Source organism: Oncorhynchus mykiss, chromosome 7 (assembly GCF_057628025.1).
Source record: "Oncorhynchus mykiss isolate SJ-2025 chromosome 7, ASM5762802v1, whole genome shotgun sequence".
NCBI classification, from domain to species: Eukaryota; Metazoa; Chordata; class Actinopteri; order Salmoniformes; family Salmonidae; genus Oncorhynchus; species Oncorhynchus mykiss.
This window is the reverse complement of record NC_143028.1, coordinates 7,315,001-7,330,000: the sequence shown is the minus strand read 5'-3', so window position 1 is coordinate 7,330,000 and position 15,000 is coordinate 7,315,001. Positions and strand designations below refer to the sequence as shown.

General features: G+C 44.2%; 1 protein-coding gene across 2 annotated transcripts in view; it reads right to left on the bottom strand.

Annotated features, from left to right (window-relative positions):
• Positions 1-15,000, bottom strand: part of LOC110527311 (fibroblast growth factor 14) — a 75,411-nt gene that overhangs the window by 29,251 nt on the left and 31,160 nt on the right. The gene's annotated exons all lie outside the window — the stretch shown is intronic.

The window sequence follows — 15,000 nt, the reverse complement described above, 5'->3', positions numbered from 1 at the left end:
CTATAATACAATTAAACGAATCGATGGGCTGTAAAATCGAGGGAAAGTTGATCCTTTTGGTCAGTTGAATTCATTAACATGGGAGCGCAGATCTTCTGACCGAGCAAGCCACGTCTGATTTCAGCACCATGGGCAGCGACCGCGGCCTACAGTTCCACCAATCGCATGCTGTCTGCGGCTGCGCTGTGAGTAAACATGACCCTTGAGTTGAGGAGTAGCCTATAAACGATCCACGTGAAAATATCTCAAGACTAACTGGCATTTTCCTCATAATGTTAACCAAACTGCAAGCTAGCCTATTTTTAACCAGGTCATAAACAATTTAAACGTAGAAAGCAGTGAGTCATCGTCTTCCCGGGTAGAAGAGTGTCCTTCACCTGCTGCCTGATAAAGGGACAAGTCTGGAAAGGTCCCCATTGAAGCAGAGATGCGTGATCTCAATGGGGCTTCATTCCGGATTAATTCAAGTTTAAATTTACTAAATATTTTAAACCCAAACTTGAGAATACCTCCTTCATGGGGAGGTTATCCACTGTGGTAGGTTGTTTCAATGTGCTTTCCAAGGAGCCATCTATAGTTGGTCTCTCTCTCCCAGTAATGAAATCGTCTGGTCAAAACCATTAATTCAAGACAAACAGTTTGGCACATTTTCAATCACGTTTAGCTTAGTGGGGCACTTTCTTGAATCTGTATCGGCTTCGGTGGTATAATTAAAGTTTTAAAAATGCATGAACCAACGTCGATTCACAGGAGAGATACAGTAGCCAGCCGGAGTGCTCTGAACTGTACACCCGCACCGTTTTCAGTTTAATAATGAAAGGCCTACCGAGCTCAGGTCAGTGGCTGCCTCTGCGGGTAGATCTGGTGGGTTTCCTGCGGTCACGTTGTGTTTCCGAACACAGACTCACTGAAGAATGATAATTCGATGTGATTCTCCGTGACAGTTACAAGGCATTGACATTAATATTACACCGAAAGAGAATTTACTTTTCAAAATTCAGAAGGCATAGCCTTTTCAAATCTGATGACGTTCAAAAATACTAAATACCTGCAGGAGAGCTCCAGCTTCAGCCGACAGCAAAGGATTGGGTTGCCGAAAAATAAAGTAAAACTGGGATTTGACCGCTTGAGGGCGCCAGAGTGTTCAGAAAAAGAAGGCGCTGTGCATCTAATCATCCTCTGCTGCAACACAGTAAGGTGCAGGATGCATGGAATCTAGCTAATTGAATCCTCTCCAGTTACTCTGTAGGCCTATAGAGTTATGGTACCACAGCATACTTACCAACAGGTCTTTTCACACTACAGTACTTACTGGCCATATGGTCAGACCTGGTGTATGGCATGTGGTGTACGTGGTGTAATATGAATGAATACCAACCAGCACACTGCCTGTCCCAAATGCTCTATCGCCACATGTTCATAACGCTACACATGTGGTTGACCAGAGAACTTCAAGCAGAAAGAGGGCTACATCTATTTAAATCTACTTACTGATTTTAGTGCACACACACACACACACACACACACACACACACACACACACACACACACACACACACACACACACACACACACACACACACACACATTGCACAGTGGGGAATGGAAATAAAACATCTTGTTGTCTTTGTGCTGATGTTTTTATCCAGGTCAACTGCTGTTGAGGATCATTAATAAATCAAAGCTTCCTGACTACATTTACATAAAAATTCAATGTTAAAAAAAGCTTTCAAAAGGAAACATTCACCCTCTTCACCCCTTCCTCCCAAAACTCCCTTCCCTGTCCATGTAGTGAATAGGAGTGGAACAAATGGTTTAAAACTCTAAAAACACTATCTCTCTTCCTTTCTCTCTCTCTCTCTCTCTCTCTCTCTCTCTCTCTCTCTCTATGCCAAAGGGCCTCATTACTACATATGCAGATGAGTGTGTGAAAAAGAACAAGAGAAAGAGAGAGAGAGAGAGCGAGAAAGAGAGAGTGATAGAGTGAAAGAGAGTGAAAGAGAGAGAAAGAGAAAGAGAGAGAGAGAAAGAGAGAGAGAGAAAGAGAGAGAGAGAGAGAGAGAGAGAGAGAAAGAGAGAGAGAGAGACAGAGAGACAGAGAGAGAGACACAGAGAGAGAGAGAGAGAGGGACAGAGAGAGAGACAGAGAGAGAGAGACAGAGAGGGACAGAGAGAGAGACAGAGAGGGACAGAGAGAGAGAGACAGAGAGGGACAGAGAGAGAGAGTCAGAGAGAGATTATGTAGAGAAGCTGCTGTGTTATATCCCTAGGGAAGTTGGCTATCTACCATATTTAAATCAATACATTAGCTGATCATACTGTCTGTAGGACTGTTTATGTGTGTATGCTATATATTTCTTTGTCCTGAATCATTTCCTTTTACATCCTTCCGAATGAGGTTATCGGAAAAAAGGGCAGAGAAGGATAAAGAGAAAGGGATATTTTGTTTTCTGCAGAGGAGAGGAGAGCTCCCTCCATAGGTAACACAGGAGCACAGCACTCTTCCCCCTCTCTCTCTCCATCCTCCTCTCTTTATTCTGTCTCTGTACAGAACGATAGTCTAAGCTGATATATGATTACACGAATGGAAACTTAATCATAATGAATTAATAACACCCTAGGAGTTATTAATACTGTAGGTGTGTTCATCAGAGAATGACAATTAGACCGTTATACAAAACTAGTATACAACAGAAAAGGCCATTATATTTGATAGTGGAACAAGACATTTATTGAAAATGAAAAGCACAATCAACCCCTCTGCTAATGAAGGGATCCCCTTGGGTGTGAGTCATGGGTGGGCGGGGCAGAGAGGGAGGAAGAGAGGCAGATAGAGGGAGAGAAAGAGAGAGGGGGGTTTGCAAATGATTCAAGACAGAAAGAGAAGGAAGAGAGGGATGGAGAGAAGGAAGACAGTGAGAGATAGCTGCATGGAAGGAGGGAGAGAAGGAGAGAGAGATAAAAGGAAGACAGAGAGAGAGGGACGGATAGAGAGAGAGATGGAGGAAGAGGGAGAGAGAGGGACAGATATAGAGAGAGATGGGAAAGAGGGAGAGAGAGGGACGGATAGAGAGAGAGATGGAGGAAGAGGGAGAGAGAGGGACGGATAGAGAGAGAGATGGGGGAAGAGGGAGAGAGAGGGATGGATAGAGAGAGAGATGGAGGAAGAGGGAGAGAGAGGGACAGATAGAGAGAGAGAGATGGAGGAAGAGGGAGAGAGAGGGACGGATAGAGAGAGAGATGTGGAAGAGGGAGAGAGAGAGAGAGATGGAGGTAGCGGGAGAGAGAGGGACGGATAGAGAGAGAGATGGAGGACGAGGGAGAGAGAGGGACGGATAGAGAGAGAGAAGGAGGAAGAGGGAGAGAGAGGGACGGATAGAGAGAGAGATGGAGGAAGAGGGAGAGAGAGGGACGGATAGAGAGAGAGATGGAGGAAAAGGGAGCGAGAGGGATGGATAGAGAGAGAAGGAGGAAGAGGGAGAGAGAGGGACGGATTGAGAGAGAGATGGAGGAAGAGGGAGAGAGAGGGACGGATAGAGAGAGAGAAGGAGGAAGAGGGAGCGAGAGGGATGGATAGAGAGAGAGAAGGAGGAAGAGGGAGAGGGAGAGAGAGGGACGGATTGAGAGAGAGAAGGAGGAAGAGGGAGAGAGAGAAGTAAACACGTCACAGCTTCTAAAGGTTTCCCTGGGGGGGCGTGGAGGGATAACCATCTCTCTCTTTTGCATACTGGTGTGCTGAGTCACAGCACACACACACACACACACACACACACACACACACACACACACACACACACACACACACACACACACACACACACACATCTCAGTTGATGAAGCTGGGACAGTCCTCCTGCAGTGCCACCCCTCTGTTGCCTAGGTAACGTCTGGTGAATAACTATGAGGAACCTCTGGGCAGTAGACAATGGGAATATTGGAATGTTCTATATGGGAGGAGTCAGGGGTAATGGTCAGGCTACAGACAAATGTGTCAATATTAGCCCACAACAAGTGATCTATAGGTGATTACGGGATGCCAAAATGACCTTAGATTAGTATTCCAGCTGAATACACAGAGAAACATAGGATGCAAAGGGAAAGAACACTACCATGGACCCAACAATAACCAGACACAACCAGACAAAAATAAAAATGGCATCATTTTTTATTCAACATTTATTTTGTGGAGTGGATGCTTCATTTTCACCAACCTCACATCTCTTGTAACCTTGCAATGACACAGAATATCTAACTAACAAGATGTTGAAAACGCCAAACAGAGTAACAGAGACACTTCTGATGACTGAACATGCACCAAGTAACCCCAAAAAGCTTTTCTTTCTACACCAGTGTAAAAGCAGTGAAGAGGTTGAAAAAGGTTTTGAATAGCATAAACACAGGACATGTTAAATAATAGAGACTTGAATGCTACTCTAACTCCACAGGCATTCAGGTTACTTTGCAGCATCCCTCCTCCCAACTACTTGTGTTAACTAGCTTGCTTTCACACACAAACACACACATACGCATGCACACGCACACTCACACAAGGCTATGTCTGTACCTGTACCACAATGCTATGTCTGTACCTGTACCACAAGGCTATGTCTGTATCTGTACCACGAGGCTATGTCTGTATCTGTACCACAATGCTATGTCTGTACCTGTACCACGAGGCTATGTCTGTACATGTACCACAAGGCTATGTCTGTATCTGTACCACAAGGCTATGTCTGTACCTGTACCACGAGGCTATGTCTGTACCTGTGCCACAAGGCTATGTCTGTACCTGTACCACAATGCTATGTCTGTACCTGTACCACGAGGCTATGTCTGTACCTGTACCACAAGGCTATGTCTGTACCTGTACCACAAGGCTATGTCTGTACCTGTACCAGAAGGCTATGTAAGTACCGGTACCACAAGGCTATGTCTGTACCGGTACCACAAGGCTATGTCTGTACCTGTACCACGAGGCTATGTCTGTACCTGTACCACAATGCTATGTCTCTATCTGTATCACAATGCTATGTCTGTATCTGTACCACAAGGCTATGTCTGTACCTGTACTACAAGGCTATGTCTGTACCTGTACCAGAAGGCTATGTCTGTACATGTACCACAAGGCTATGTCTGTATCTGTACCACAAGGCTATGTCTGTACCTGTACCACGAGGCTATGTCTGTATCTATACCACACGGCTATGTCTGTACCTGTACCACAATGCTATGTCTGTACCTGTACCACGAGGCTATGTCTGTACCTGTACCACAAGGCTATGTCTGTACCTGTACCACAAGGCTATGTCTGTACCTGTACCACAAGGCTATGTCTGTACCTGTACCACAAGGCTATGTCTGTACCGGTACCACAAGGCTATGTCTGTACCGGTACCACAAGGCTATGTCTGTACCTGTACCACGAGGCTATGTCTGTACCTGTACCACAATGCTATGTCTCTATCTGTATCACAATGCTATGTCTGTATCTGTACCACGAGGCTATGTCTGTACCTGTACTACAAGGCTATGTCTGTACCTGTACCAGAAGGCTATGTCTGTACATGTACCACAAGGCTATGTCTGTATCTGTACCACAAGGCTATGTCTGTACCTGTACCACGAGGCTATGTCTGTACCGGTACCACATGGCTATGTCTGTACCTGTACCACGAGGCTATGTCTGTACCTGTACCACAAGGCTATGTCTGTACCTGTACCACAATGCTATGTCTGTACCTGTACCACGAGGCTATGTCTGTACCTGTACCACAAGGCTATGTCTGTACCTGTACCACAAGGCTATGTCTGTACCTGTACCACAAGGCTATGTCTGTACCTGTACCACAAGGCTATGTCTGTACCGGTACCACAAGGCTATGTCTGTACCGGTACCACAAGGCTATGTCTGTACCTGTACCACGAGGCTATGTCTGTACCTGTACCACAATGCTATGTCTCTATCTGTACCACAATGCTATGTCTGTATCTGTACCACGAGGCTATGTCTGTACCTGTACTACAAGGCTATGTCTGTACCTGTGCCAGAAGGCTATGTCTGTACCTGTACCACAAGGCTATGTCTGTACCTGTACCAGAAGGCTATGTCTGTACCGGTACCACAAGGCTATGTCTGTACCGGTACCACAAGGCTATGTCTGTACCTGTACCACAAGGCTATGTCTGTACCTGTACCACAATGCTATGTCTCTATCTGTACCACAATGCTATGTCTGTATCTGTACCACGAGGCTATGTCTGTACCTGTACCACGAGGCTATGTCTGTACCTGTACCACGAGGCTATGTCTGTATCTGTACCTCAAGGCTATGTCTGTATCTGTACCACAATGCTATGTCTGTACCTGTACCACAAGGCTATGTCTGTACCTGTACCACGAGGCTATGTCTGTACCTGTGACACCACCAAGTGGTCATATTTCTAGTGCCCCCCCAACCTCAGGTCACTTACTGACCTGAGGCCAAACCACATGAACAAAAGCTTTAGACACTTTATGGAATACAAAACCTTCACTATCTCATCCTGGAATATCCAAGGCCTGAGGTCATCTGCCTTTGTCCTAAAGAGCAGGAACCTGGACTTCATCAAAGAAATCGGAAATACAGACATTGTCATCCTACAAGAACCATGGTATAGAGGAGACAGAACCACTGGTTGTCCTCTAGGTTACAGAGAGCTGGTAGTCCCATCCTCCAAACTACCAGGTGTGAAACAGGAATGGTATGCTAATTTGGTATAGAGCAGACCTAACTCACTCCATTAAATTAATCAAAACAGGAACATTTTACATTTGGCTAGAAATTCAAAAGGAAATGATCTTAACAGAGAAAAATTTCCTCCTGTGTGCTACCTATATGTCACGCCCTGACCTGAGATATCTCTGTTTTCTTTATATTTTGGTTAGGTCAGGGTGTGACTAGGATGGGTACGCTAGTTTTGTATTGTCTAGGGTTTTGTATTCTCTAGGGTTTTGTATGTCTAGGGTTTTGTAGGTCTAGGGTTTTTTGTAATTCTATGTTGGCCTTATATGGTTCCCAATCAGAGACAGCTGTTTATCGTTGTCTCTGATTGGGGATCATATTTAGGTAGCCATTTCCCTTTGGTGTTTGTGGGATCTTGTCTATGTGTAGTTGCCTGTCAGCACTCGTTTGTACAGCTTCACGTTTCGTTTTGTTGTGTTAGTTTGTTCAGTGTTCATTCTTTAAATAAATAAGAACGTATGCACAGCACGCTATGCCTTGGGTCCAATCTTTATAACGAACGTGACACTATATCCTCCCCACTAGAATCCCCATACTTTAATGAAGACATATTCTCCAGGCCCAGGGACATGTACTAGTCTGTGGCGACCTAAATGACAAAACCTTCCGTGGCCTCCAACTGCTCGTAATAAACGCTAGTAAAACGAAAGGCATGCTCTTCAACCGATTGCTGCCCGCACCCGCCCGCCTGACTAGCATCACTACACTGGATGGTTCTGACTTAGAATATGTGGACAACTACAAATACCTAGGTGTCTGGCTAGACTGTAAACTCTCCTTCCAGACTCATATTAAGCATCTCCAATCCTAAATTAAATCTAGAATCGGCTTCCTGTTTTGCAAAAAAAGCCTCCTTCACTCATGCTGCCAAACATACCCTCGTAAAATCCTACCGATCCTCGACTTCAGCGATGTCATTTACAAAATATCCTCCAACACTCTACTCAACAAACTGGATGCTGTCTATCACAGTGCCATCCGTTTTGTCCCCAAAGCCCCATATACCACCCACCACTGCGACCTGTATGCTCTCGTCGGCTGGCCCTCGCTACATATTCGTTGCCTGACCCACTGGCTCCAGGTCATCTATAAGTATTTGCTAGGTAAAGCTCCGCCTTATCTCAGCTCACTGGTCACCATAACAACACCCACCCGTAGCACGCGCTCCAGCAGGTATATTTCCCTGGTCATCCCCAAAGCCAACACCCCCTTTGGCCGTCTTTCCTTCCAGTTCTCTGCTGCCAATGACAGGAACGAATTGCAAAAATCGCTGAAGTTGGAGACTTATATATATCCCTCCCTAACTTTAAGCATCAGCTATCTGAGCAGCTTATCGATCGCTGCATCTGTACATAGCCCATCTGTAAATAGCCCATCCAACTACCTCATCTCCATATTTCTTTTATTTACTTTTTTGCTCTTTTGCACACCAGTATTTCTACTTGCACATCATCATCTGCACATCTATCACTTCTGTGTTAATTTGCTAAATTGTAATTACTTTGCTTCTATGGCCAATTTATTGCCTTACCTCCTTACTCCATTTGCACACACTGTATATAGACTTTTCTACTGTGTTATTGACTGTACTTTTGTTTATCCTGTGTAACTCTGTGTTGTTTTGTGTCGCACTGCTTTGCTTTATCTTGGCCAGGTCGCAGTTGCAAATGAGAACTTATTCTCAACTGGCCTACCTGGTTAAATAAAGGTGAAATAAATTGTTTTAATAAAAACGGACAAGAACCTGACACCCTCAGCGCACAGGGGGACAAACACCTGCCTGGAGGTGACAGCGTTCCCTCCCCCACATTCCCCCCTAGGAACAACTATGACAACATAACCAACAAAAAAATGGGTCACAACTCCTGCAGCTCTGTCGCACGCTGGGTATGTACATAGTCAATGGTAGGCTTCGAGGGGACTCCTATGGTAGGTACACCTGTAGCTCATCTCTTGGCAGTAGTACTATAGACTACTTTATCATTGACCTCAACCCAGTGTCTCTCCGAGCGTTTACAGTCAGCCCACTGACGCTCCTTTCAGACCACAGAAAAATCACAGTATACATGAACAGAGCAATACTCAATCATGAGGCATCAAAGCCAAAGGAACTGAGAAATAATACAAAATGCTATAGATAGAAGGAATGTAGTGTGGAAACCTAATAGTGAAGGTGTACATTTGGCAGTAGAAAATGTTAACAGTATATTTGACCTCTCAGCTTGTCACGACTTCCGCCAAAGTCGGTCCCTCTCCTTGTTCGGGCAGCGTTCGGCGGTCGACGTCACCGACCTTCTAGCCATTGCCGATCCACTTTTAATTTTCCATTTGTTTTGTCTTTGTCTTACACACCTGGTTTCAATTCCCCAATTACTTATTCATTATTTAACCCTCTGTTCCCCCATGTTTGTTTGTGAGTAATTGTTTATTATATTGCGGTTCATATTTGTGGCCTTGTATGACAGGTATTGTTATATTATTTGAGTAAAATTGCTTTCATTACTCATATCTGCTGTCCTGTGCCTGACTCATCTCACCAGCTACACACAGACGCATTACACAGCGTCCCTATCTAATCTAAACATTTCAAACAGAAAACAGAAGAAAATGAACAACAATGACAAATGGTTTGATGAAGAATGCAAAAACCTAAGAAAGAAATTGAGAGACCTATCCAACCAAAAACATAGAGACCAAGAAAACCTGAGTCTATGCCTTCACTATGGTTAATCACTAAACAATACAGAAATACACTACGGAAAAAGAAGGAACAGCACTTCAGAAATCAGCTCAATGTAATTGAAGAATCCATAGACTCTAACCACTTCTGGGAAAATTGGAAAACACTAAACAAACAACACAAAGAATTATCTATCCAAAATGGAGATGTATGGGTAAAATACTTCTCCAATCTTTTTGGCTCTATAACAAAGAACAAACAGCAAAAACATATACATGATCAAATACAAATCTTAGAATCAACTATCAAAGACTACCAGAACCCACTGGATTCTCCAATGACCTTGAATGAACTACAGGACAAAATAAAAACCCTCCAGCCCAAAAAGGCCTGTGGTGTTGATGGTATCCTCAATGAAATTATAAAATATACAGACAACAAATTCCAATTGGCTATAATAAAACATCATTCTTAGCTCTGGCATCTTCCCCAATATTTGTAACCAAGGACTGATCACTCCAATCCACAAAATTGGAGGAAAATTTGACCCCAATAACTACAGTGGGATATGCGTCAACAGCAACCTTAGGATAATCCTCTGCATTATTATTTACAGCAGACTCGTACATTTCCTCAGTGAAAACAATGTACTGAGCAAATGTCCAATTGGCTTTTTACCAAATTATCGTATGACAGACCACGTATTCACCCTGCACACCCAAATTGACAAACAAACCAACCAAAACAAAGGCAGTCTTCTCATACAGTGGGACAAAAAAGTATTTAGTCAGCCACCAATTGTGCAAGTTCTCCCACTTACAAAGATGAGAGAGGCCTGTAATTTTCATCATAGGTACACTTTAATTATGACAGACAAAATGAGGAAAAAAAATCCAGAAAATCACATTGTAGGATTTTTTATGAAGTTATTTGCAAATTATGGTGGAAAATAAGTATTTGGTCACCTACAAACAAGCAAGATTTCTGGCTCTCACAGACCTGTAACTTCTTCTTTAAGAGGCTCCTCTGTCCTCCACTCGTTACCTGTATTAATGGCACCTGTTTGAAATTGTTATCAGTATAAAAGACACCTGTCCACAACCTCAAACAGTCACACTCTAAACTCCACTATGGCCAAGACCAAAGAGCTGTCAAAAGACACCAGAAACAAAATTGTAGACCTGCACCAGGCTGGGAAGACTGAATCTACAATATGTAAGCAGCTTGGTTTGAAGAAATCAACTGTGGGAGCAATTATTAGGAAATGGAAGACATACAAGACCACTGATAATCTCCCTCGATCTAGGGCTCCACGCAAGATCTCACCCTGTGGGGTCAAAATGATCACAAAAATCCCAGAACCACACGGGGGGACCTAGTGAATGACCTGCAGAGAGCTGGGACCAAAGTAACAAAGCCTACCATCAGTAACACACTACGCCGCCAGAGACTCAAATCCTGCAGTGCCAGACGTGTCCCCCTGCTTAAGCCAGTACATGTCCAGGCCCGTCTGAAGTTTGCTATAGAGCATTTGGATGATCCAGAAGAAGATTGGGAAAATGTCATATGCTCAGATGAAACCAAAATATAACTTTTTGGTAAAAACTCAACTCGTCGTGTTTGGAGGACAAAGAATGCTGAGTTGCATCCAAAGAACACCATACCTACTGTGAAGCATGGGGGTGGAAACATTATGCTTTGGGGCTGTTTTTCTGCAAAGGGACCAGGACGACTGATCCGTGTAAAGGAAAGAATGAATGGGGCCATGTATTGTGAGATTTTGAGTGAAAACCTCCTTCCATCAGCAAGGGCATTGAAGATGAAACGTGGCTGGGTCTTTCAGCATGACAATGATCCCAAAAACACCGCCCGGGCAACGAAGGAGTGGCTTCGTAAGAAGCATTTCAAGGTCCTGGAGTGGCCTAGCCAGTCTCCAGATCTCAACCCCATAGAAAATCTTTGGAGGGAGTTGAAAGTCGGTGTTGCCCAGCAACAGCCCCAAAACATCACTGCTCTAGAGGAGATCTGCATGAAGGAATGGGCCAAAATACCAGCAACAGTGTGTGAAAACCTTGTGAAGACTTACAGAAAACGTTTGACCTCTGTCATTGCCAACAAAGGGTATATAACAAAGTATTGAGATAAACTTTTGTTATTGACCAAATACTTATTTTCCACCATAATTTGCAAATAAATTCATTAAAATCCTACATAGTGATTTTCTGGATTTTTCTCATTTTGTCTGTCATAGTTGAAGTGTACCTATGATGAACATTACAGGCCTCTCTCATCTTTTTAAGTTGGAGAACTTGCTCAATTGGTTGCTGACTAAATACTTTTGTCCCCCACTGTATTTTGTTGATTTAAAAAAAAGACTTCGATTCAATTTGGCATGAGGGTCTGCTATACAAATTGATGGAAAGTGGTGTTGGGGGAAAAACATACAACATTATAAAATCCATGTATACAAACAACAAGTGTGTGGTTAAAATAGGCAAAAAAAACACACATTTCTTCCCACAGGGCCATGGGGTGAGACAGGGATGCAGCTTAAGCCCCACCCTCTTCAACATATATATCAACAAATTGGTTAGGGCACTAGAAAAATCTATAGTACCTGGCCTCACCCTACTAGAATCTGAAGTCAAATGTCTACTGTTTGCTGATGATCTGGTGCTTCTGTCACCAACCAAGGAGGGCCTACAGCAGCACCTAAGACTTTCTGCACTGATTCTGAAAGACCTGGGCCCTGACAGTAAATCTCGGTAAGACCAAAATAATAGTGTTCCTAAAAAGGTCCAGTCGCCAGGACCACAAATACAAATTCCATTTAGACACCATTGCCCTAGAGCGCGCAAAAAAACTATACATACCTCGGCTTAAACATCAGCGCCACAGGTAACTTCCACAAAGCTGCGAACATTCAATTCTACAACCACCTATGTAAAAGGAAGCGATTCCCAAACCTTCCATAACAAAGCCATCACCTATAGAGAAATTAACCTGGAGAAGAGCCTCCTAAGCAAGGTGGTCCTGGGGCTCTGTGGCGTTTGTTTGTGATTGTGAACAGAGCCCCAGGACAGCAACACAATTAGACCCAAACAAATCATGAGAAAACAAAAAGATAATTACTTGACACATTGGAAAGAATTAACAAAAAAACTGAGCAAACTAGAATTATTTTTGGCTCTACACAGAGAGTACACAGTGGCAGAATACCTGACCACCATGACAACCAAACTTAAGGAAAGCTTTGACTATGTACAGACTCAGTGAGCATAGCCTTGCTATTGAGAAAGGCCGCCGTAGGCAGACCTGGCTTTCAAGAGAAGACAAGCTACACTGCCCACAAAATGAGGTGGAGACTGAGCTTCACTTCCTAACCTTCTGCCAATCGTATGACCATATCAGAAATACATATTTCCCTCAGATTACACAGATCCACAAAGAATTTGAAAACAAACCCGATTTAGGGCCTCCCGAGTGGCGCAGTGGTCTAAGGCGCAGTGGTCTAAGGCACTGCATCGCAGTGCTAGCTGTGACACCAGAGATTCTGGGTTCGAGCCCAGGCTCTGTCGCAGCCGGCCACGACCGGGAGGTCCATGGGGCAACGCACAATTGTCCCAACGTCGTCCATGTTAGGGAGGGTTTGGCCGGCAGGAATATCCTTGTCTCATCGCACACTCCTGTGGTGGGCCGGGCACAGTGCATGCTGACCAGGTCGCCAGGTGTATGGTATTTCCTCCGACACATTGGTACGGCTGGCTTCCAGTCAGTACATTCCAGTACATTGGTACGGCTGGGTTGGATGTGCATTGTGTCAAGAAGCAGTGCTGCTAGGTTGGGTTGTGTTTCGGAGGACGCATGGCTCTTGACCTTCGCCTCGTACGGCAGTTGCAGCGATGAGACAAGACAATAACTACTACCAATTGGATACCACAAAAATTGGGGAGAAAAAAGGAGTAAAGAAAAAAAGAAAACAAACCTGATTTTGATAAACTGGTGAAATACCACAGTGTGCCATCACAGCAGCAAGATTTGTGACTTGTGCGGGTTCTTGGGTTCACCAAGAAAACTGGAAAAGGGACACTGGAAAAGGGAAATGGTGTTTGATGAACAAACACCATTGTAAATAGAACCCATATTTATGTTTATTTATTTTCCTTTTTGTACTTTAACCATTTGCACATCGTTACAACACTGTATATATACAAAATATGACATTTGTAGTGTTCATTTGTATAATTTATTTCAATTTTCTGTAATATCTACTTCACTTGCTTCAATGTTAACATATGTTTCCCATGTCAATAAAGCCCCTTGGATTGTATTGAGAGAGATACAGAGAGAGAGAGAGTTACTTTAAAATATAAACTATTATTGATTTAACAGGCTGGAGCGAAGCCTCTTCCTTTCCCTCCTCTTCCTCATCCTCTCCCTCATCTTCCCTTTACTCTCCCTCCTTTTCCTCTCCCTCCTCTTCCTCTTCCTCTCCGTCCTGTTCCTCTTATCCAGGGAATGACAGCCCCCATTCACCATCCAGTCATTCACCATCCAGTCAGTAACCTCTCTGTAACATGGGGGGCTGTCATTCACCATCCAGTCAGTAACCTCTCTGTAACATGGGGGCTGTCATTCACCATCCAGTCAGTAACCTCTCTGTAACATGGGGGCTGTCATTCACCATCCAGTCAGTAACCTCTCTGTAACATGGGGGGCTGTCCTTCACCATCCAGTCATTCACCATCCAGTCAGTAACCTCTCTGTAACATGGGGGCTGTCATTCACCATCCAGTCAGTAACCTCTCTGTAACATGGGGGGCAGTCATTCACCATCCAGTCATTCACCATCCAGTCAGTAACCTCTCTGTAACATGGGGGCTGTCATTCACCATCCATTCAGTAACCACTCTGTAATATGGGGGGCTGTCATTCACCATCCAGTCAGTAACCTCTCTGTAACCTGGGGGCTGTCATTCACCATCCAGTCAGTAACCTCTCTGTAACATGGGGGGCTGTCATTCACCATCCAGTCAGTAACCTCTCTGTAACATGGGGGCTGTCATTCACCATCCAGTCAGTAACCACTCTGTAACATGGGGGGCTGTCATTCACCATCCAGTCAGTAACCTCTCTGTAACATGGGGGCTGTCATTCACCATCCAGTCAGTAACCTCTCTGTAACATGGGGGGCTGTCCTTCACCATCCAGTCATTCACCATCCAGCCAGTAACCTCTCTGTAACATGGGGGGCTGTCATTCACCATCCAGTCAGTCACTGATTACGTCTATGGTCCATTCATGTTTAATTGATGACGTCTGCCAACCAATCAAGTTTCAGTGATTGCACTTGTGGTCTAATGACGATTCAGTGATGATGTAGTAAGACCTTGCAAATAAATGGGCCTAAATAAAACCTTATCTCCTTTCTCCCTCTCTCTCCTCCACCTCTCAACCTCTCCTTCCATGTCTATTTCTCTCCTCCTCTCTCTCCTCCACCTCTCAACCTCTCCTTCCATGTCTATTTCCTCTCCTCCT